Raw genomic sequence first — 25,903 nt, 5'->3', positions numbered from 1 at the left:
CTCTAACTTTCCATGGTGCATATGACTTGAATTTGCAGAAAGTGTTCAAATTCCGCTGAGTCTTTACACAATCATGTCCTTCATTTCATGCTAGGTTCATGTTATGAATATAAGAGATATTTATTCTAATAGCAATAAATGAAAATGATTATTTTCTTGTAGTTTAAAAACTGTTTTCATAAAAATCATTAAAATATCACAAGAATTGTGTGGGATATTTAGAACTATTATTGTCCTCTTTTCATGAATAGGGGGGAGCGGAAAGTTCTGATACAACTTGGGGGCAAGATTCCCTTAGTTGGAAATACATAAGAATAAAGTGCTTCCAAAGCTTCTGCATGTGTGCCCCTGTTTAGACCTATGTACAAGTAGGGCTTCTCAAAAGAGCAGGGATGGTACAGGAGCATTGGGTGCCTCCGGCTAGGGCAGTAGAGGATGTGAAATGTTAATCTTTTGAAAGTAGATGTCCAGAAATCAGCTAAAATTTAAAAGTAGACATGACATGAATAGAGCACCAATGAAGGTAAGAGAAACATTTGGCAACATGAAGCAACCATAATAATTCTGCCAAATAGGAAAGGATGAGGAGAAAACTGCCTCTTCAGACTTAAAAAACCATGAATGAACTATGACTGTAAAATATATGTCCTAAAATTTTCACATCTTTACTTACAATTCTGTGTGAATACTTTTGTATGAACTATATTTTAATGTTATTATAGTGCTATTTCTGATTTGGTTTTTTACCCTACAGAATTCATTTTTCTGTTTTCATTTTGTTTACCTGAAGATTTTTGTGCCTTCAAAACAGTGACAGTAGTGACAATCCAGTCAACTATAAGTGCTCAGGAGCCTATTCCTACTTTAGAAGACTGGGCAGTAGGTAGTTTTTCTCAAACTCATATTATGTGCTTCATTAACTTGGAGGACAGTAGTCACTACAATACCATTCATTCTCCTGAAACAATAAAAGGAGGAAATGTGGCATATTCTTTTCTCCACAGTTGGAAAGTAGATGGACAAATGGAGCATCATAAACATCAGACCCCCCAAGATACAGTTAACTTTCTACTGGGATTTAACAGACATTTCACATGCCATGCCCCCTTTCCAGCTCCAACAAAACACTCTACAGAATACACAAGAAGAAAATATTTTTTTCTGTTTTAATAAACACACATGAATCCAAATGATAAGGAAAAAAATAAAATGGGGAAGTCCTTGATCCTATAAAGCCCGTTGTTCCTGTCATTGGATCTATTCTGCAACATTTATGAAGGGATGATTTCCTTTCTGATTTACACTCTTGCTCATTGGAAGAGTCAAGATGAAATTTCTATGGCCTTGATGTAGCAATATCCAGATACTCGTGGCTTCCTTCTCTACTACCCTCCAATCAGCTCCCCCATGATGCAGGCTCCTGAGTTCCTTGTTGAAGAGTTCAATTAAACTTCCTGATCCTATCTGGTATCCATAGCAATGCATGGCAACTTAGTTTTCCTCCATTCCTTTTCCTGGTTAATTTCTAACTGTCTTTGCTAGTTCTATTCAACACAAGAAAATAAATATTAGAATTGCTCAGGGTGTGTTGATGGACTCAAATTCCCATTTACCATCCTAAATATTTTCTGACTATTTATTTATTTACTTATTATATAATTGCAAAGTAAGACTTCAACCCAGGGGTATGATACCAATGAGTTATAGCCCCAGCCTTTTTAAATTTTTATTTTGAAACAAGTTCCTGCAAAGTTCCTGAGGCTGGTCTCTAACTCATGATCTTCCAGCCTCAGTCTCTGAATTTACTGGAATTACATATGTGCATCACTATGTACAGTTTTTATTATACTTTTAAATCCATCTTTTGTATGATTTATAGCTCCCTCAAACCAAATTTTGGTCTCTCAATAGGCCTCCTTCTACTATTTTCCTCCTCCCATTTTTTCATCTTTTATGGATATCTGGGTGAGAGATGTCCCCCAAAAGCTGACATGTGAGACAATGGAAGAAAGTTTAGAAGATAAATGATTAGGTTCTGAGAGCCTTAATCCAATCAGTGAATTAATCCTTTGATGGGAATTAACTGAGTGATAACTGAAGGAGGATAGGGTATGGCTGAAGGAGGCAGATCACTGGGGGCTTGCATTTGGGGTAAGTATTTTGTATAAGGTGAGTGCAATTTCTTTCTGTGCCCTGGTCATTCATGTGAGCTGCTTCCCTCTGCCATATTCTTCCACCATATTGTTTCTCACCTGGAATCCTGAGGAATATAATTGTCTTTGGAAAGAGATCTCTGAAACCATGAGCCCTCAAATAAATTTTCCATTTCTAATTGTTCTTGTCAGGTATTTTAGTCAGGGCAGCAAAAAAAGCTGATTAAAACAGAAATTTGTATCAAAAGTGGGGTCAGTGCTGTGACTAACCTGACCATGTGGTTCAGAATCTTTTGGACCTTTTTTGGAATTGGTGGGAAGAATTTTGAGATGTATAGCAGTGCAAATGGGAAATGCTTTAGATTGTTGTAAGCAGAGCTTAATGGCTGATTCTGGTGGGAACTCAGAAGACCAGAATGCCAATGGGACTATGCAAAGTAAAGACTGGGCTCAAGAGGTTTTAGAGGAAAAGGAGGACACTGGTAATTTGACTAGAAGCCATTAATGTTATGTTCTGACTGAGAAGGTGTCTGAATTTTGCACCTGTCCTGAGACTTTTCTTAGGCTTATTTTAAAAGTGATAGACTTCTTCATCTTGTCTAAGAAATTTCTAGAAAGCATAGCATTCAGAAAAAGGCATGGGTATTGCTGGTGGCTTTTAGCCAAGTTTATTATGATATTTAGGAGTAAAAAGCAGAGCAGAAATATTTGAAAATCTTGGACTTGAAAGACAGGAGTAAAATTGGGGCTAAAAAGTTGCAGTTGTTAAAGACATTATCACCATGGGCTAGGGATACAGCTCAGTTGGTAGAGTGCTTGCCTTGCATGCACAAGGCCTTGGGTTCAATCCCCAGCACCAAAAAAAGACATTACTGCCACTAAAGAAATGTTCAGTTCTTTGCCAAGAGACTGTAAGAAAGATGGCGTGAGAGCATCTCAGGAATTGAAAGATCATATCCATTTCAGACTCAAGGAAGTAAAAGTTAAAATTCTCTAGAGAAGAGGCCAGTGGAGTACCCTTCAAGGGGACCTAGCAAGTTTTTCAACATGTTCAAGTACCAGTGACTCAGAGGATGCTGCAACAGGTATCCCTGGAATCTTGGTTACTGCTCAAAATGGCAGCAATCTTTGGCATCAACCCTGTAGTGCTTGTTTTGCAAGAATGCAGTAGGCTGGAGTTAAGGATCATGGAGGTTTCCACTGAGATTCCATTGGAAGGCCTGGAAGGGCCAGCAAATTGCAGCAGGGTCAGAGTCCCTGCAGATATTCCTTGAGAGGGTGTTGCATGGAAAGGTGAGGAGGAAGCCAAAATAGCAGTAGAAACCCCCAAGATTAAGAAATGCCAGAAAGGTGTGACATGGTTCTAGGAAAGCTGCAGTAATTGAACAGAGAAAAGCCAACAGAAAGGCCACTTGGCCTTCAACCAACAAAGCCACAGGGGCAGAGATACACAAGCCCTTTGGACGGAACCTCACCATGCCATGGGCTCCAGATCCCAGATGTGGAGCTATAGGACTTGCTTGCCTAGCTGGATTTCAGTCTTGCTTTGATCCCATTTTTGTGAATGAAAATGGTTACTCTGTATTGGATACTTGTAAATTACCTCACAGGAGCTCATGATGCAAGCTTGCTTTAAGTGTCAGAGGAAATTTGGACTTGAACTGTCAGTCAATCTTGGAACTATTGAGATTATAGGGACTACTGAAAATGAACAGGGTTCTGGAGCAGTATCATATTGTTTTTGCCTTCCTGGAAGAAGAAACAAAATCTCAAAGTATCACATAACAGAAAATCTCAATGACTCAGCTTCATGAATGCATCACATTAGGTATATGTCGTTTTGCTCTAATTTTTATGCACTTAGCTCTAATATTCCTTGGAATTACAGAACTATTTAAGATTCTCTATCCATTTTAATTTCTCTTACATTAACAGTCTCACTTTGCTAGTGATTATAATCCTTAAATTGATATTTGAATCAACAAACCCTTGCATATCAGATCCATAAATAAGCTTCTTAAAATAATAACTGCATTATGAAGAAGTCTGAAAATTTCAATATTTAATCAGAAAATGACTTTGTGGCCTTTCTTGACTATATACAGCAAGAGTATAGGAAGTCTAAAAAGAAGGAAAGCTGATAAGATTGTTGTTTTTGTTTATTCATGGAATTGTTTTATGGATTCCAGTTAGGTAACTCATTTTATATAGGATAGGCCCTGACTTAGGAATAATTGGGCTCATTTTTTTTTTTTTTTTGTGGTCTGCCTTTTACTAGCAAAACCTAATAACTAGATATATCACAGCTAAAATTTAAAGAAAGAGCAGAAAGCTGTGATTGATTACCTATTATAGAAACAGATTAAGAAACTGAAGAACTTTCTCAGTCACTTTGAATAAACTTAAATGTGTATTGGTGATAGACAAGAGTGATCATAAAGGCCAACTGAAAGTATCAGAGTTTAGTCACATTTATAGGAAAGCCATTTAAATAGTCTTTATTTCTAACATATAATTTTAGAAAATTTAAGAATTTTCCTAAATCCATTTGACTATCTAATTTTATTAAAATATGCAAAGATTTTTAATCTTTGCCTCCAGATTCCAAAATGGCATTCTGACCTACAAAGAAATTTTTTTTCTTTAATTTAGATTTCTGCTACTAAAATAATTACTTTAAATCAATTATTATAAAAGTATTTTCTGAATAACTGAGGTAAAAAAAATTCCCTAATATCTCAAGTCCTTCACAAAGAACCAGATTTTAAAATATTTGGAAAAACACATTTCACCTTTTCATAGACTTCTCAATCTTAAAGATTTCTCACTTAGGTGTGGGAACTTTTTAAAGTTTATTTTATCTTCTAGGCATATTCTATTCTACTGTCATAAACGCATTTTGGCATAAATTTTATCATATCTCATTTGAAGTGTATTGACATGATATTGGGGCATTTTGACTATTGCACTAAATAGTAAGCAAACTGCTGTAATTCTGCAAACGCATATATACAAGTTCAACAGAACTCATATTTTTAACCTAGACCTCTGACCATATCCTTATTACCTTCTCTTAAATGATTCTGGATAGCATGAACCTCTCATATCTCTATCACCTCCATTTGACTAGAACTCTCTGATTTTCCTCATACTCCCCTGTGTGCTCCTGTAGCCTACTTTGATTCTCCTTTTTAGATTCCATCAGGCCTCTTTAAATTAGTATTTGGAAATGGGAAAGGAAAGAGCCATATTTGTCAACCACTTGAGGGAAATAGGTCATCAAGAAAAAACGACTTCATTCTCTCACAAGACTAGGGAGAGTGGGATAAAAAAACAAAACAAAAAAAAAAAAACCTTTTTTTCATGGGCTCTGGTTGTGGCTCAGCTGCAGAGCACTTGCATTGCCTGTGAGAGGCCCTGGGTTTGATCCTCAGTACCAAATAAAAATAAATAAATAAAATAAAGCTATTTTGTCCAACTACAGCTAAAAAAATAAATATTTAAAAAAAAAAAAACTTCTTCAGAACATCTCTTTTTCCTGCCATCCTTCCATTGCCTCTCTGTTCAGACCTCCTAAAATTCAAATTACTAAGGAGACTTGACTTCATCCTGGTGATTTTCTGTTAATTTGAAGTCCAGCACTCAAGTAGAAAAATGAATGATTAATGAATTCAGCCACCTGACAGGTTAAGATTAATTGCACAAAATGCAAATCTGTTTGTTACTGGGCAAATAGAGTCTCTCAGGCAACAATTTATTTTATATCAGGCTGGAAAAAAAAAACCCTGTAGTTTCAGACTTAAAATAAATTGGACAAGGTGTGAATAACTATACTACATTAAGGAGAAAGGTTCCTGAGCATACTATTCTAATACCCTGTTTTCTATAAAATCATCATTCCCTGATGTATTGCTATTTTTAAATTTTATGGCTATTATTTTTTGTATAACAGGCAATCACTTCCCATCTCAATGGTTATGTGATTATAGTGCCTTGTTGAAACCTCTCTATACTTTATCATTATTGCTGTTTTTAAAACTGCAATCTTTTTAAAAGGATAATAGTTTGGATAACTTCATCATTTGCACAGGAGTAATAAACCTAACAAGATGGGTCATTTTTTGAGCTTGTAAACATTGTTATTTTCATATTCATTTTCAAAATTCTTTTCAAATAAAATTTTCTTTGATTAGATTATTATATTTCAATTTTAGGAGAACATTGTCCATTTTTATTCAGATAAGTATTAAGTTGTTGAATTCAAGTACAAAAATAACTCAGAAATGATCATCCATCAGTATGAATATTCTGCAGAATATGTCATAGTAAATACTAGAAAGAACATCAGTTTTCTAATATTCTCCCAGTTGTGCTGCACTCTGGGAGAATGGCCTACAGACACAGATAACCTGTGGACTTGTAATATTAGCTATTTGCTATAGGAGCTCTCCAAAGACATGCAAGTTATTTATTTGACCAGTTTGAGAATATGAGGTTCTATCATTTTATTTTGTCACATGCAAAAGAAAACAAATAAATCTTTGTCAAAATAACTGAGCAGCGCTCTTCAAATATGTTAAGATCATGAAACATATGGAAAGACAGAGAAACTGTTACAGATTGGAGCAGATAAAACCCAGGATGGGATCCAGGAACAAAATGAGAATAGTTTAATTTAAAAGAGTGCAATTAAAGGTATTTATGACATTAATAGCATTATACAGATCATAATATCTTAGTCTTCCTAATTGTATGATATCTATAGAAGATCTTAATGTCAGGGGAACCTGGAGAAGTGAACACAGAGTTATGTATAATTTTGCCACTTTTGTTTAAGTCTAAAATTCATTGACAATAAAAGGTTAATTTTTAATCAAAATCAAATGCCTTTTCCTGGAATGGGCTTTTCTAAATATCATAATGACATACAATTTTTAAAAAATTAGTTTGTATTATCTTAAATTCCAAAAAGACAACATAAATTTTATTTTATTCTATATACAGATGGTTTATTTATAAGCAGATAGAGGAGGACTATATTCAGCAATGCAGCATAAACAGATAAGAGATTCTTTTCAAACAATATTAATAATCCTGTTTCTTATAGATATATTGATAAATGTGGTATTGTCCATTTAAATACCTTTAAATACCTTTAAATGGACAATACCACATGGGTAAATATTCTAGACACTGAGAAAAGAACAATAACAATCACTCTCAGGGCTCTACTTCCTCAAGCTCCTCTCAGTAGGTTAGAGGAGACTGGGTAGTAATTGGGCAGCTGGCTAACTAGTGATTTCTCAAGGAGAAGGCTGCAGGGCATTTCCTCAGGGTGGCAACTCTCACCTGGGAAGGGCAGCCAAGGATTTGTACTTCTCAATCTGTATCAGTAAGGAAATGACTAATTAATCCCCCAGACTCCAGAATCAGCAGTCTGCAGGCCTAAAATTGAGAAGCACTATGACTTTTCAGGTGTAATATCCTCTATTCAGAGGCTGACAACTTTTTTCTGTAAACAGGCAGACGGTAAATATTTTAGGTTTACAAGATAAGGGATCTCTTCATAAGAACTCATCTGGGCCATTGTAGATGGAAAACAGCCATGGACAAGAAAATAATGGTTATAGTTGTATTCCAGTAGATTTACATAGAAAATATTACTATGGGCTGAATTTGCTATAAAACAAAAGATTTCTTAGAGATTTTTAGGCATTGCCATAGGTATGAAAATTTTCTACAGAATCCTCTGAGAAATAATTAGACCAAAATTTATGGAAACAGTATTTGAGCACTTCTCCATACATCCTCATGATATCATAAGTAAGATCAAAGAAAAGTTTTTCCTAAGAAAAATAGCAGAGGCTTTTGAAACAGGTCAACTTGCACTGCAGTTATGCCTATCACTTATTAGTTGGGCAAGTTCTTAAAATCTTTGACCTTTAGGTCCCTCATCTCGAAAACATAAGTAACATATTTCTTAAATGGCACGAATGATAGCAATGTTTAACAAACCTTTATATGAGCTAAGGTCATGCCTTTTCCTGGAAAGCAACATGAGATAACTTTTAAGGAAGATTATTCCAGCGTTTTAAAGATCATAAAACAATTGCAATATCTATTTGAATCTCTCAGAGAAAATTTAAGGCAATCCAGTTCCTGATATTCAGTAGCTTTTCATGACAGCTCCTTTTGTCTCCTCCACAAATTGCTCACATGTCACAATGCCCAAGAGCTTCCCTCATAACACATCTCTAAAACTCTCACTGTCTCTTTTGTGCTTCTCCTCTTCCTCAGATATTGACTTACCCTTCCTGGCTTTTATTTTCCTTCTGACATACACATTTTTTGCACCACATTATGCACTTTCTTTAGTTTCTATTTTAATTGATTAATATTAACTTTCTCTCATTGAATAAAAATTCCCTGAGGACACTTGATGTATCTCACATTTTTTTCAGAATTATGCTTAGCTCAGAATAGCCACTTAATAAATATTTGCTGATTACATAAATTTGTTTGACTTTTATATGCTACAGACCCTATATGAACCAATCTAGCAATAACTAAATTCTCCTTGTGTAGGAAGGGGAATTGGAAAGAAAAAGAAGTTATAATGAAATATTTAAATTTGTGAGTGCAACAGGCACTGAGATAACTTACATGTTATGTGATGACCTCAATATTAACATCATTGGCATGAAAAAGCCTCACAAGAAGTAGATTTTTCCTACATGAGCTACATTTTATTATATAATTGCATGTAATTTTTAGTCTTTTCATGAAAATTCTACTTATTTATCATGTAACTATTGAACACCTACATAAAATTTCAGTCTGGTTTTTGCTTCAGGCCAAGATTGAAATAAAAATATCTGATTCATTCTTCTACTAGAAACAAACTAAAAACAAGACTAAATGCATGGAACAATGCATTTTAATTCATTAGGCATAAGAAAATAAGAGGTACCAACCCCTGAGAGGTACAAGACAGAAAAGGTCAACCTTAAGACTGCCCTAACTTACCATACAGATAAAGTTTTCAATGAACCAGAGAAGGAGAACCCAATTGCAGCCCAAAAGTCAGCTTCCCTGAGTTGAAATTGAGCTAGTAGTAGTGTAGAGAGACCAAGCAGACCAGGAGAGTAACAGAGAAGCTCTATGGAAAGTGAGCACTGGAGATCTGCAGAAGATCTCCTTTGAGTCTCCAGCTGAGTACTTGTCAATGCATTCATATGAGGAAGCTACCCAGGAAATAACCTCTTGGAAGGAGTAAATAATACAGTTTCAAAGGCCTGCACTTGAGAAACAATGCCCGCTCAAAACAGACATACTATCAAAATCCCAAAATTCGAAAAGTTTTGCCTCAGTACTGCTAGAATAAAATGTTCCTTCAATTCTCAATATAAAACTAAAAGACAATACCAGAAAAGATCTGTTTCCAAGTAACTGAACTGTATCCCTGATTAAAAAATGCAGGAGTATTTATAGAAATACAAAAAGGACTAGCTATCAACAATTTAAAAGTTATAATATTTCACATAAATTAAAAATTGCCAGATATGCAAAGAAGCATGAAAATAGGGCATATAGTTAGGAGGAAAATCAATCAATTGCAACCTTCCCACATATGACACAGATGAAAGGATTGGTAGAAAAGGATGTTAAAATAGTTACTATAAGTGTATTACATTTGTTCAAGAATCCAAATGACAGAGTGGGTATATTAACATAAGGCATGAAAGATATTTTTTAAAATCCAAACCACATCTCAGGAAATGGAATTTAATTTCTGAGATAAAAAATTCATTGGATGAGATTAATGGCAGGATACACATTACAAAAGAAAACTGCAGTAAAGAAAAGGTCTAGCAAAAAATTATTTTCTAAAAGAAATCACAAAGATGAAGCAAAGAAGAAAGAAAAACAGTCAGCTATTTGTGGGGCAGTTAAAGTGGGACAAATTACATGATCCTAATACACATATACATGTATACACACATTGAGAACATATATATATATAATATTGAAACAAAGGATCAAAGGATAGAAAGGGGCAAAAACATGTAAATGAATAATAGTTACTGGATAATGAAATTAATAATATGTGCATATTCAGATATGGTATAATGGATTTCACTATTATGTATCATAATGACAAATTAAAAATTTTACAAATCTATTGTAAATCATAAACTGAAAGTTTCAAGAAACCCAACCAACAAAAAGCACAAGGAATATGAAGAATACTCCACAAAAGCATATTACAGACATATTATTTAAAATCAGAGATGATCTTAAAAGAAGCCTTTAAACTTTTTCATAAATACAGAACAAGCTCATCACCAGCAGACCTGTGCTACAATACATGTTGAAGGGAAGCTGGGAGGACATGGGAGCTATACAAAATAATGAAGAGTGGTGACTCATTGGTAAATCCAAAAGTCTTTTTTTCTTATAATTAAAGTCTCTTCATAAGGAATTTCATGAGTGCTTTATTTATCTGGATTCTTCTTTATAACATATTTGTGTATCCTTTCCTACCCTTGGCTACAATTCTGAGTCACTTAGAAATGAACTCAATAGTGAGACTGTGCCAAACAAGTAAGCAGAAAATGTCTATAAAAGTCCTTAGTGAATGCTATTTGAATGGGATTTGTTAGCTTGACATAAAAATGGGGACTCGCTTCACATCCTTTAGATCACCCGGGCTGTTACCCAGCCTGGCTGTCTTCCTTACAATAAATAGAATTAGCCCACGTTCATCTTATTAGATTGCTTTAGGTTCACGAATTTCTTCAGAGAGCAGCTTTGTCTCTACTTTTATTACCACTGGTGCTGATTATACACGCTAAATTAGAGAAACTGTGAAACTAATTAATATTCTACTCTCCTTCCTCATCCTGATGATAATGGAGTGGTCATACTGAACCAGACAACAACACTGGAATCTGAAGATCTTCCTCTGTGGCATCCCTACACCCAGGCTTTCCATTTTTCATTATTTTGCTTTTTACATCCTAAAGACACTTCTGTATCTTTCTGACAAGTTCCATAGAAAGTCAATTTGCATTTTACTATTAGCATTGTATTTTGATAAATCAGGGGGAAGGAACACTATGTATAACTAAGACAACGAAAGTATAGATGAGAGCTCATCCTTAATGAGACAACAAGTATTAGGGTCATGGAAATATTTAGACTTTCAGGCTCTGAATGACATATAGTATCTTTTTCAAATTGCCTAAGGCATTTAAACTCCAGGGACTGTACAATGTGGAGTGTTCAGCAAAAACCATTGAACACAGCATTAGCCAAGACCCATAAAAAAATTCTTTGAGAGGTACTTTTATACAAAATACTTCTGCATTATTTGCAATTTGTCTCTCCTTTAACAAAGCATTTGTGCACCAACTATGTGTTAGTCTTTTTGCTAAGCACTGCAGATTCAAGCACAGATGAGATATAAATTTTGCCCTAGAGAAACCCACAGACTTTTTAGGAAAATATATCAGTAGGACAATTAAAGAAAATTTGGTAAGTGCTGTAAATCATTCATGCACTGATTGATTTGACAAATATCTACTATTCTGTTGTGAACTAAGTTGTGTCCCACCAAATTTCATTTATTGAATTTTTAATCCCTACTACTTCAGTATGTGATATATTTTGGAAATAGAATCTTTACATGGATAATTAATGTGTGCTCATTAAGGTTGACCTAATCTAAGATTGCTGATATTCTTATAGAAAAAGAAAATTTGGATGCAGAATTATTTCTGTACAGAGCAAAGACAATGTAAAAATTCAGTATGGGAAGTAGGCAAGAATGAAGATGACAACATAGAAGCCAAGAAAAAGATCTGGAACAGATTCTTCCCTCATTGTTCTCAGAAGGAGCCACACCTGCCAAGAGCTTGATCTAGAACTTCTGGCTTCCACATATATAAGACAATATATTTCCGTGGTTCAGCCACCACATCTCTCTAGTAAATTAACACATGTAGGTCAGGGCTATGCAGTGAAAGCACATGGATTACAATGGAGGAGAAGACAATTTTGGAGCTTTAGATATAATGCTTCAAACAGTTTAGTAAGATACTGTGCTGGTGGCCCATGTCATCCCAGCAGCTTGGAAGGCTGAGACAGGAGGATTGTGATTTCAAAGTCAGCCTCAGCAAAAGCTAAGCACTAAGCAACTCAGTGAGACCCTGTCTCTAAATAAAATACAAAATAGGGCTGGGGAGGTAGCTCAATTTTCAATTGCCTATGAGTTCAATCCCCAGTACCCCTTCAAAAAAAGAAAAAAATTATGACTCAGGAAAATGCATGTTATAATAAATATGAGCAGAAAGTGCTATTAGAGCCCAGGATAAAAAAATTATGATAATCTTATAATGAAATATCAAGAATCAATTGGAGTCAAATAGAAAAAGAAGAATGGCATAAAGAAAGGATACTGAATGTTCAAAGGTGCAGATTAACCAAAGATCAGGGCACATCTTCACATTTATTAAAAAGGTATACATGCTCATTGTGTAGTTGGTTCTGTGTATACTACCTCCCTTGCTGTTACTTTTTCCTCTGAATATATACAAATATATATATACACACACTAATAAAAGCCATCCCCAAATTTGTGGCAAATGAGTTGTATGTTCACTTGTGTGCACATCAAGCTATCAGATCTTTTTACAGGTCAACATAATGATATACCATTTCTTTTGTTTTAATTGATTCTTTTATAAAAACTTTTTAATTTTTTCAAATTAGTTATACATGACAGCAGAATGCATTTTGACGTATTGTACACAAATGGAGCAAAACTTCTCATTCCTCTGGCTGTACATGGTATAGAGTCATATATTTTGCACAATTATACATGTAAATAGGATAATGTCCATCTCATTTCACCATCTCCCCCCACCACACACACCCTCAGCCCAATTCAAAGTTTCTTCATTCTTCCTACACTCCCCCATTATGGATCAGCATCTGCTTATCAGAGAATACATTTGGCATTTGGTGTTTTGGGTTTGGCTTATTTTGCTTAGCATGATATTCTCCAGTTTAATCCATTTACCTGCAAATGCCATAATTTACTTCATCTTAAAGACTGAGTAATATTCTATTATGTTTATACACCACATTTTCTTTGCACATTCATCTGTTGAAGGGCATCTAGGTTGGCTTCATAGTTTAACTATTGTAAATTGAGCTGCTATAAACGTTGATGTGGCTGCATCACTGTAGTATGCTGATTTTAAGTCCTTTGGATATAGATAAAGGAGTAGGATAGCTGGGTCAAATGGAGGGTTCATTCCAAGTTGTCTCAGGAATCTTTATACTGCTTTCCTGAGTAGTCACCCCAATTTGTCATCCCACCAGCATCCTTACCAATGCTAATTGTTGTTTGTATTCTTAATAGCGGCATTGTGACTGGAGTGAGATGAAATCTTAGAGTAGTTTTGATTTGCATTTCTGTAATTGCTAGAAATGGTGAACATGTTCCATATATTTGTTGAGTGAGTGTATTTCTTCTTCTGTTTAGTGCCTGTTCAGTTCCTTAGCCCATTTATTGACTAGGTTATTTGTGGGTTTGGTGTTAAATTTTTTGAGTTCTTTATGTATCCTGGAGATTAGTGCTCTGAGTTACATGTGGTAAAGTATTTCTCTCATTATGTAGACTCTTCATGTTCTTCATTGTTTCTTTTGCTGGGGAAAAAAAAGCTTTTTAGTTAGAATCCATCTCATTTATTGTTTCTTAATTTTACTTCTTGCACTTTAGGGGTCTTGTTAAGAAAGCCTATTTTTTCTTCCATTAAACACAGTTTTGGTGTCTAAGGCTTTGTTTATTTTGAATTAAATTTTATGCATGGTGAGAGATAGGGGTTTAATTTCATTTTGCTACCTATGGATTTCCATATTTCCCAGCGCCTGTTTTTTTCTCCAAGGTATGTTTTTGGCCACTTTGTCTAGTATGAGATACCCATATTTATGTGGGGTTTATCTCTGTGTCCTCTATTCTGTACCATTGGTCTACATGTTTCTACATGTCTATTTGGTGCCCATACCATGTTGTTGTTACTACTGCTCTATAGTATTGTTTAATTTCTAGTATTGTGCTGTCTCCTGCTTCATTTTTCTTGCTAAGGATTGCTTTGGCTAGGGTCTCTTATTTTTCCAAATGAATTTCATGATTTCTTTTTTCTATTTCCATAAATAATGTCATTGGGATTAATAGGAATTGCATTAAATTTGTATAACACTTCTGGTAGTATAGCCATTTTGACAATGTTAATTCTGCCTATCCAAGAACATGGGAGATCTTTCCATTTCTAAGGTCTTCTTCAATTTCTTTCTTTAATTTTCTGTGGTTTTCATCATAGAGGTCTTTCATCTCTTTTGTTAGATTGACCCCCCAAGTATTTTATTTTTTTGAGGCTATTGTGAATGTGGAAATTAAAGGGATATAAAGAGGAAAGAAGAACTCAAACTATCACTATTTGCTGATGATATGATTCTATATTTAGAAGATCCAAAAAATTCCACCATAAAACTTCTAGAATAAATGAATTCAGCAAAGTAGCAGAATATTAAATAAATACCCATAAATCAAATGCATTTCTATACTTCACTGATGAATCCACTGCAAGAGAAATTAGGAAACTACCTCATTCAAAATAGCCTCAAAAATTTAAATTGGTTCTTTTTAGTTAAGCATAACATTGGGATTTCTTTTGACATAATTATAAAAGCTGGAATATAATTTCCTCTAAATGCCAAGTACTTCTCCATTCCATTCCCTCCTCCCTTTCATTCCTTTCCCAGTACTCTACTGATTTTTCTGCTATTACCTTAATGCTATATGATTTCTACTCATAACCAAGGTGCAACCAATTATATTGCACACTCTCTCAGTACTTCATTTCTCTCAAACTACTCTGTGTTTTCACTCATTAGATCATTTCTGGTCTACTTCCATGCTATTCTAATTGAATTAAACACTTGAAGTTTAATTTTATTTATAATTTTCTCCAACAATAAGTGTTTACTTCAGTTGTTCCCTGAAGATCATAAAATAATATAGAACTTTTCAATGAGCCAAATACAATTCACTTGCCATTTATCATTTACCTCACATATAGAGCCATGGGAGGGGGAAATGACATATAGATATAGGTACAAAGTTTTTGTCTTTATAATAAAAACATATGTGTGTGTGTGTGTGTGTGTGTGTGTGTATGTATGTATAGAGAAAGGGAGAGATGAAAAGAGTTTTACTTCTAGTCCACTTATTCTTTATACTAGAAGAAAATACTGGAAATAATATAAAACTATTTGCTGATGATCTTCCAGCCCATTTCCCCTTATTCTTTAACTCACAGAAGAGTTTTGATCACTCATTAAAAATTTGGATCATGTTTAGACCAAGTGGTTCTTTACAGAGAATAATAATGTGCCATATCAGAAGCAAAATGCAAGAAAATAACATTTAATAGAATTATTTATGTGTCATTTCTATAGGGACTATGGTAACTGGGAAATGTATCTTTCGTATTTTTGAGAGTACAATCTTCTCAGAAAGGACTTCATGGTATTTTGTTTGTGAGATGCAACAATTTGTATAACATATTTCACATAAGTATACATAAAATAACCCTAATATTGGTGGGTCAGTCTCCAAAATCTTTATATGAATACAGATACTTCTTATGAAAATATTTTTAATTATTTTATTGTTTATTATAAATAAATGTCATAAGTATGTGAAAAAACAAAAATAATAAATGTAATCTGAATGAGCTCTTTGGTGAATGTTGTGTTGGGTGCATATAATTGGGGAAGAATAAAAATCAGACTGTTTAATAAGGATATTGGAACAATTTGTTAATCAAATTGCAATTAAAAACACTGAAAATAATTAAATAAATAATATTTCAATTTAGGCTTTATTTTATACATATTATGATACTAACTTTCTACATTTACTCTGTTATTTCAATTTGATGGATCACATAGAAGTTACATACTTTTCTTACATACTTTTTTTTTTAATTTGAGGCAAACAAGAAGAATCATGGAATAAATAAATGTATTGATCTCTGCAAGTCTAAACAAATTAGTTAGTCATAGCACTAAGTTTTGCTTATGGTAGACCCCCGTATCATTGTCTCTCTACATGAAATAGTTTTGCCTGCTTATTTTGGGAAGCTGCTTTTGAAGGTTTAAGTCTAAAATGGCTCCTTTCTCATAAGGTTCTGCCTCCATCTATGATCATTTTAAACAAGTGCAAGGAAAGTTTTACTAACTGTGAAAAACAGAGATGCGCCTTTCTTAGACGGTGATAACCAACCAAATATCTACGTGACATCCAGAAGTCTCAGATGACTCAACATCCCTTTACTGAACTGTTATATGAGCCACTGTGCTGTTTGCTTAAGATACACATTCCTGGATATCAGAGTTCCTCATCTTGTAAGAAAACAAACAAGCTAATATAAAACCATATTAATCACATTGAAGCCATTAGTGTCCCACGTCATGTGTTTTCCAGCTGCTGCTGGTATTAATGAATGTGAGAATGGCTACATCTAAGTTGAGTTTCAGTGAAGCAGGAAAAATGTTAAGGAAGAAATTGAGCAGTATATTTAAAGAGATTTGATTATTTAGTTATCCAACATATTTTCCACAGAGTTCTGTTTATTTAGAGCAATGAGAATGAAAATTATTTTCTAGGAGGCTGAATATTACCTTCCAATATCTTTCTTACTCTTGATGCACTCATTTTCAATCATGATTAACTCTACAACTTTAATTCCTTTCAAAGAATTCATTTTAGTCCCTCTATAATTTTATAAAATAAAATTAAAATTGATCATAAACTTATTGTCACCTAAGTCATGAACAAAATTTTTTATTTAAATTTTGGAAAGTCATCAAATTTTCTCTCTTTGGTGAATTCACTGTTGATTCTCATGGGAGTGATCAAAGTGCCCACTACTCTTTTAATTCCTCATGTTAATGGGAGGTAATGAAACTTCCTGCAAACAAACTAATATAAAGAGAGTTTGCATTTGCACAAAAGTCTGCTAGATTTCAAATCTGTATTCTAATCAATTTGTTATATCAACTTCTAGTGGGTTATAGTCTCTATGCACAATCATATCTGAAAAAAAAAACTATGAAAATTCAAGTTTCTATCTCTATATACAAAGTCTATGGTATATACTGTGCCTATTATTATCATGTGACTTAACTTTCATGATGGTAGTCAGTAAGAGTTTTCTTCAATTTTATTTATACTTGATTTGTGCATAGTTTTCACTTTTGTCATTCTGAAGGCAATATAATATTTCCTCAAATTCACATACAATTTTCTACCTAACAATTTTCTCAGAATTGGTGATTTGAACATTTTTTTTGGTGTAAGTTACAATATATAATGCAGCAATAAGCATTTTTGCACAAGCTTGCCTGTCGTCTTTCATTATTGCCATGAGATAGGCTCTTTAAAAATAGTATTACCAGGTCAAAGAAGATCATGATTTTTATTACTTGTGTCATGAGTTGTCAACCTGCTTCTTCCAAGAACTGCACCAATTTACAATGCCACCATTAGTGTAGAAATTTACTTGCTTCCAACACGCCTGTCCATGTTGTTTCTATTAATTAAAAATAGTTTTCTTATATAAAAGGAGTAATATAATATTTCCTATTTATACTCATTAGTGTTTTGCTAATCTATTAGTGTGTTACACATTTGAAAATATCTTTTAATATTGAAATTCTTTATACTAATCATCTTTTTTTGAATGATTGAATAAATGGATGATTGATTTTTTTTCATCATTTATAGATTGGAGATTTTTACACCTTTGATCCAAATCTAACCCTCATATATTTTAGAACCCACACATATGCTTGTTACATTTATGAAATGAGTATATATCATTATCTTATTTTTTATGAATTATTTTATATAAATAAATTAATTTGTACATGTAATCAGAGATATATAAATTTCATTGTGTCATCGTTCAATGATTTGTTCATCTTCAGTCTTAAAATTATAAAAACACATCTTCTTACCCTAATTGGGATAAATATAAAATTCTATTAATTCAACCATCTTATTATTTTAAAAAATTTAAATATATCATATATTTAGAAAGTATTATAAAGTATATCATCAGATTTTAATTGGATATGTTTTTGCATAATGATGACCATGTTATTTAATATTAATTAATAATATTCCAATATATTTACTATGTATTTATTTTAAAGTACTTGTCAAAGAACAAAATTACATAATGATTAAAAGTTCAGTACTTGTGTGATGGCAAACTATTCATTTTAATTAAAAATGCACATTGAAACAATCTAATTTTTAATGCATTGATTTAATGTCAAGTGTAAAACCTGATGTTTTGATGCACATTTGTGTAGTGAAAAGATTACTGCAAGTTAGCAGTTTAACATATCCATCACCTTCCATATTCAATCTTGTGTGTATGTGTGTGTGTGTATATATATATTAAGATCACCCAAAAGCTATGCTGATCAACTTTGCAATATAAAATTTAATACTAAAATCTCTAATCTTCTCTCTGTACTTTTTATCTTAATATTTATTTGTCCTATAGAACTACAGTTTTGACCTACATCTAACCATTTCCTTCCTTTTCCCCACCACTGGTGATTATTATATTCTGTTTCTATGTGTTTGATTTTTTTTAATTGACATATAAAAGAGATGTTTCAATATTGTTCTTTCTGGAAATATTAAGAATCCATGTTTCACTCCATATTAAATGTGTAACCTTGAATAAGTCAATTAAGATTTTTAAGTCTCATCCACAACCTGGAGATAATAATAGTACCTGCTTATTAGGATTCGTATGAGAATTAGATAGATGGTGCACTCAAGGTGCTCAGTCCAGTGAGCTCAGGCTGTCAGAGCACAGTGATATTGGTGCTGCCTGCCTCAGTCACAGAGAAACAACCACAACCAACAGCCTTGGTGTATTTTTCAATCCTATTTATATAGTCTATATTTCAACATAATGTGGGCTATTAAGTATGAATAATTTTTAAGTTTACTTTTCAACTTTAGTCTATTTCAGAGTCTTTGCAACATTATTTGAAAATATTTTATACCTATGTAATGACAATTAGTCAGGATGCACACAATTAATTCTGTAAGCTTTACTCTATGATTGATCATTTTAGTTGTCCAATTGTTCACTATTTTGGATAAATTTTCAATGATACTCTTTGCTATCTATGCCAGTTAATAATATAGAATGGCATCACAGTGATGTTATAATATGAATCTGACTCCTAGTGAGCATCAGTGTTCTTCCATGATCATTAGCCACTTTAATTTATTCTTTTGTCAGATGTTCTTACAAGCAACTAGTAGAGATTTGTTTTCCTTACATTTTATAATAATTATTTAAATATTAAAAATTCTGGGATGTTCCTTCAATTTATTTTATGTTGTTTCTTATGGGAGCTTTCGTTTCTAATGAGCCCAAATCTACCAACATTTTCTTGGAATTTTTATAAAATTTGTATATGATTTCATTGTCTCCTTACCTCTAAAGTTCTTTCACTTGTGCCTTTAACTGATTGCTTCATTTATTTTTCTACATTTAAATTCATATTGAGAGAGCAATTTATTTTCATGTACTATCTAATATGAAAATCTAATTTAGTTTTCTCATTAGCCAACTAATTGTTTCACTCATTGACTAAATTTCTTTGACTCTTTTATTCGTGATGATATTTTCAAAATATAGAAGTGCAGTTTAGAATTACTTCTTCTTAATAAAAATGTTATATACATGCCATCATCTGAATGTACCTTCCATAATTTATGCATTAGAACTAATGGCCAATTTGATAACATTCAGCAGCATGGCCTTTAGAAGATGACTGTATCATGAAGGCAGAGACCTCATGGATGGGATTGGGACTCTTGCAAAAGGGCTTGTGGCAATAGGTTTATCCCTTCACTCTTTTACAATATGAGACACAATATTCATACTTTTTTGGCCCTTGCACCCTCAGCCATGAAAACACATGGCACTGGCCCCTTCTGCTATGTGAGGACACAGGAAGAAGGCTCACTTCCTGCACCTAGACTTTGAACTTGCCTGTAAAACTGTGAGGAATCAATTTCTGTCCCTTACAAGTTATGTGGTATATGGTATTTGTTATAGCAGCACAGATGAAAACAATGTTAATCATAAAAATATTTGCAAGTATAGTTAAGAACAAAAAACAAAATGAAATCACCCTTAAACTTATAAAACCCAGAAGTAGTCTCTCAAAATGCTGCCCCCCCATTTTTTTTCACAAAAAAGAATAGTATGCATTTTTAACTATTTTCCTCTTCATTGAACAAACATTCATTTTTTGTTTCATTGTAGTTAAGACATTGTGCTGAGCACTTTAAGCACAATAGTGAAGTTGGCAGAAACTGCTCTTGTGATTTTTTTTCAATGAAAGTTAATAATGACAAACACCTCATGAAATTAACACCAATAGTGCATTATTGCATTTCTGGTCATATGTGCCATGGAGAAAATAACAATGAGTCAATAGAATATAAGAAAAGGCCTTAGATATTTATGAGTTTTCAAGGAAAGTGTCCTTGACTTTAAGGTCCTTAAGGATGGGCAATGTTAATTTTAATATTTTAATTTGTGGTGGTTTTTTCTAGAAAAAAAAATCTCACTGAGCTTTTGTCACATCTCTGGCAGGGAGTATAGATTCATTGATTGTGATTCCAGGTGCCAATTATAGTTATTAGGCTTACTTGTGGATATGCCCTAAAGCCCCAATATCTAGACTACTGCACTTAATAAACCAGGTGAGGTACATTTGATAAACCATGTGTGTTTAATTTAAAATGCAAAATCTGAGTATTTGCTTTTCAAAAGATACACACACACACACACACACACACACACACACACATACCTATTATCGATCGACACAATGCCCTTATTTTATTTATGTATTTTTATGTAGTGCTGAGGATCAAACCAAGTACCTCATATGTGCTAGGCAAGCAATCTACCAGTGAGCTACAAACCCAGCCTGGATTTTACTATTTTTAAAAATATGTTATCATAATTTCTAGGAGCATTTAAATATTTTGTTTAGAAAATTTGATTTGATTTCCAAAAACAATAAATAAACAAACAAAACTAATTTGCAGTTCCTTGAAACCACAGACAGGGAGTTGTAAAGGTATTTGTAAGAGATATTTTTATAAGTGAACTCATTCTTGCTTTACTTTGTAAAAGTCAGTGTCAAACATTTGTAAAAGCATCATTTCTGTTGCTTTTATCTCATTCCACTGTGTTTGGCATTCTAAATTGTGCTACTGTATTAACAAACACCAATACCAGCAAAAGAACCTGTACAGCCTAAATATTTATATGTCAATAATAAAAAAAGAAATGTCTTTTAGGAATATGTGGCCAGAATTTATGTGGTATTGGAAGGTGCAAAAATAAGTGATTCAGCTTTAATTCCCAACACCTTGACACTTTTTGGCTGAGTTACTTCAGGAAACAGTTTTTGTAGACAAATGTCTTCTGTAAATTAAGGTACTGGCTTAATTCACAGAAGTCTTATGAACTTTATAGAAGACTGGTAAAAGCATTTTGAAAAATAGTCATCTATTTGTACTTTTACCCTCTTTATGATTTATAGATAAGTATACTTGTCACCTAAAATATACCAAAATTAAGTGTTCACCAATTATTTGGAAACTGGAAATATTATTTTCAATGAGTTGAATAACTACAAGCCCCAATTCAAGGCTTAGTTTTATATAATACAAATGAAATGCAAGTTGTCTTTTGGTAAAGTTCACCTTGTTATTGAGAAGCATATATGGTACCTTGGCTTTGCTTCATTACAATGGGGACAATGATGAAGGCCCTTGAACACAATAGGTACCCCACTCCCACAGTTCACAATTGTGGAAACACCTGGCCAAAAAAGAACTTTCTGTTGATTTACTATGGTAATTCATGAGACTCAAGGGCCCTCCATGTATTTCAACCTTGCCAGAATATTCTTCAAGTGACTACAAAGTGAAACAAGAATGAGCTCACTGAAAAAACACCTCTTAGAGTGATTGTTTTGAAAGAAATACTGCTTATAGTGAACACCTGTGCCACTTGACTTTAAAGCAATTTTATGTGTCCTATTAAAACATTTTCTTTAGGAGTTACCAGGTACAGCTATGAGGAAGCAAGGAAATTAAAAACAGCCTCTGTTAGAGTGATATTTTTAATTTCTATTTATCTAGAAAATTATTTTCTCTATAAAAGTAAATATTGTTTCCTCATCAACTATCTCAGGAAAAAATGCCTGCTCAAATATGTACAGTGTTGTTATTTAAAATAAGTCATCTACAGAAGTAGATAGTTTCACATGTTTATTAAAGTTTCAAATACATTAACCCACATGAATAATTTATCATAAGTGTTTGATTATGCATATTAGTTTTCCAGAATATGAGAATTCTAATCTTTACCCAGTACCTTACAGGATTTATAACTTTGAAGACCTAGAAAAAGTCAATATTACAAAAAAAAGGTCAATATTATTATTTGCTTCTCTATTAGACATTCCATAGATAGAAGATAAAGAAGCAAACTCTCAACAACACATGTTGGTCGAATATTTCTCTAATTCTGTTTAAAGATCTTGAATCAGAGACATTCTTTTGAGTTATTAGTATATGTCACACACTGTTCTGAGTTATTTCAATTATTTATTGCAATCCTGTCAACCAAGTACAATTAGGCTCTCCATTTTACAGATGAATGATTTGGTTTTAAAAGTTGTTTATTCCTCCAGTGGTAAAACTAGGATTTGCATGCAAATTTGACTCAAAGCCTAAGCTATTTCTTCTATGTAGCCTGAGGATGGAAATAAGAAGTAAGTAGATATATGATCTGCTAAAGATGGAGAAGATAATCTTCAACTGTGGCTAGGAATAGTCATATTTCAGAATAGCTATCTTGTTAATAAGTAACAGGAGTATCTTTAAAAGAATAGCTCTGTTGCACGCTATTGTACTAAAAACACTGTACAGTAGCCATACTTGTATATAAGAAATTAAATCATTCTGATAGTTCCAGCCAAATTAAATCACTAATAGAAAACGTTTTTCTTGATTAAATTCTGTAAGATACTTTATCCCAAAGTATATTGTGAGGATTTTGTGTTACTAATTAACATGTCACATGAAAGTTGTTGGAAGGCCCCATATAGCTTTGCCATTAGTTTTTAGTTTTCCAGGAGTCACTTAATTGAGTTTTGGGTTTGCCCCATGTGGGGAGCAGTGGGAAACAAAATCATGGCAAAAGTACAAAGACCCAGCTTCTTGTTGCAGATCTGAAGGTTGTCGAAGGATGCCAGGAACATAGAAAGGGGCCACATCATTCTGCCTCTATCTCATGTGGGTCAGCACTTGTACACACAGTCGCTCCAGATCCTGTCAGATCCTCTCCTTGAACTTGAGTCCTGAGTCAAATTCATGGGCAGCCTCTTGACAAAGTTTGTCAGCTTTTCACTTCAGCTGACTTGCTGCTTTGAGATTGGAGACCGTGAGAGACAGGCACAGGATACAGTTTGTCTTTGTCCTTGCCCTGGGATGTTTTGATTCAAAAACCACAAGTTGACTGATCTCCGGTGACTCAGACTTACTACTAGATATAAGGGCAGCAGCCTGAAAAACTAGGTCACCCCCACCCTAGCTTGCATATTCACATAAACCCTAATCATCAGCTTCTTAGTCTAGACCACTCAGCAGTTCTGCTTCTCTGATTGGACTCTAACAGATACATAAATTGACACGCTGTTGTGTAATCATACAATAGGATATTTATTCATAAATTTGAAAAGATACTTTAAACAAATAGTAACAGAAAAGCAAAAGGAAATTATTCTGTAAGGAGAGGTTGAGTAAATCAAAATATATTCTAAGTATATTTCATTATTCCAGAAATTCCTAAATGAAAGCTATGCAAAGCAAGGGCATGTGTGATTCTATTAAGGTATTTCCACACAGTGTCTGGCAGTGAGGGCTCTAGAGTCATGGTCCTTGGAGCTGAAATTTGACTGTGCCTCTTAACCGGCTATGTGGGTTTTTCTAGAAGCTTCTCAGTACTAGGGAGACCTCAATCCTCTGTTTTATATTTTGCTTTGTTTTTGTTTGTTTATGATCCTGGGATTCAAACCCAGAACTTGACACATCCTACGAAAGCACTGGACCACTGAGATGCACTCCCCAGCCCTCCTACTTACTATAAAAAGTTAATATGACAAAATGCTTATAATAAATATTTCTGAACACTTAAAATATTTGGAACACTCTAAGTGTTCAGAAATATTACTGAATCTCTGTTGTCTTTTTTTAAAATTTTGAACCTAATCAATGCAAGGTCTTTCTCAGAGTTTATTAAGGTGACCACATTTAATGAAAAAAATATTGTTTTTCAACAACAGTAAGGAAGGATAACTTGTGCGTCCTCTTTCTTTCTGTATACTTCAACAGAAATACCAAAAAATAGAAAGTGTGAAACACAGTGCAAAATTTAAATGCTTTACTCTGAAAAACTCAGGTACTTCCAACTTAAATTAATATTGTTTTTAAGCATCATTTGAGTGGCTTAAAATGCAAACATATTAAAAATAAATAAAATTTAAAATGTGAAAAATGTAAGGATTTTTACGTGCTTCAGGTGTGCAACAAATGTGGCTCTGAATTTACTAGGAGATTTTGTTGAAGAGGCAAAAAATCCAAGGTGCACAGTATTCATAAGATAAAAACAAACCATTTGTTTACAGATTTCACAATCAATCCTATTACTAAGCTTGAGGAGAAAATTCTCCTCCCTGTCTACATAAAGAAGCTGGATCAAATAATGAACAATACTCCAATGTTTTACAGTAAACATAAACATGGTGACATGTTCTATAATGCTATTTCTTATCATCTCTTTCAAACAGGCAAATGTCAATGTTCTTAAATATAATTCCTTGGGGCCAATCTCAAGAAGACAATTACCATGCAATGCAGATCTGTGGTTCTCTAATTGTATAATACAACTTAGGATAGATCAGTTGAAAATCTTAACAAATAGATGGAATTTTTAAAATGTGACCTTACTTAGAAATGGGATCACGCAGTTAAATTTAAGATAAGACCATACAGGAGTAATGCAGGCCCCTAATCCAAAAGGACTGTACAGAAAGGGAAACTTGAATACAGGATACATACAGGGAGAATGAAAGTTGAATATCAAGATGGCCATCTACAAGCCAAGGAGAAACCTGTAACAGATCCTTGTCCCAAAGCCTTTAGACATTAATTCTGATAACACTTGGGTTTCAAACTTTCCTGCTCCAGAACAACAGGACAAAAAATTCCTATTGTTAGAGCCACCAGTTTGGTATTTTATTATGATAGTCCTAACAAACTAATAGTCTTCCTTAAATTTCAGAGTATTCATTTTTATATTTAAAGCAGGTCATTTTTAACCCATCTTCTCAATATTTTTATTTTTGTTTTTATTTATTTATTATTTATATATTTTTTTATGTATAATTGTTAATATAGTTTGATTATATCTGACCTATTTTTTCTTCTGTTTTAGTTTCTCTGTTCCCACATTGCTATCTTCTTGTACTACTTTATTTAAATATTTCTT

This window comes from Callospermophilus lateralis, chromosome 2, assembly GCF_048772815.1.
Source record: "Callospermophilus lateralis isolate mCalLat2 chromosome 2, mCalLat2.hap1, whole genome shotgun sequence".
Lineage (NCBI taxonomy): Eukaryota > Metazoa > Chordata > Mammalia > Rodentia > Sciuridae > Callospermophilus > Callospermophilus lateralis.
Note: the sequence above shows the minus strand (reverse complement) of the source record.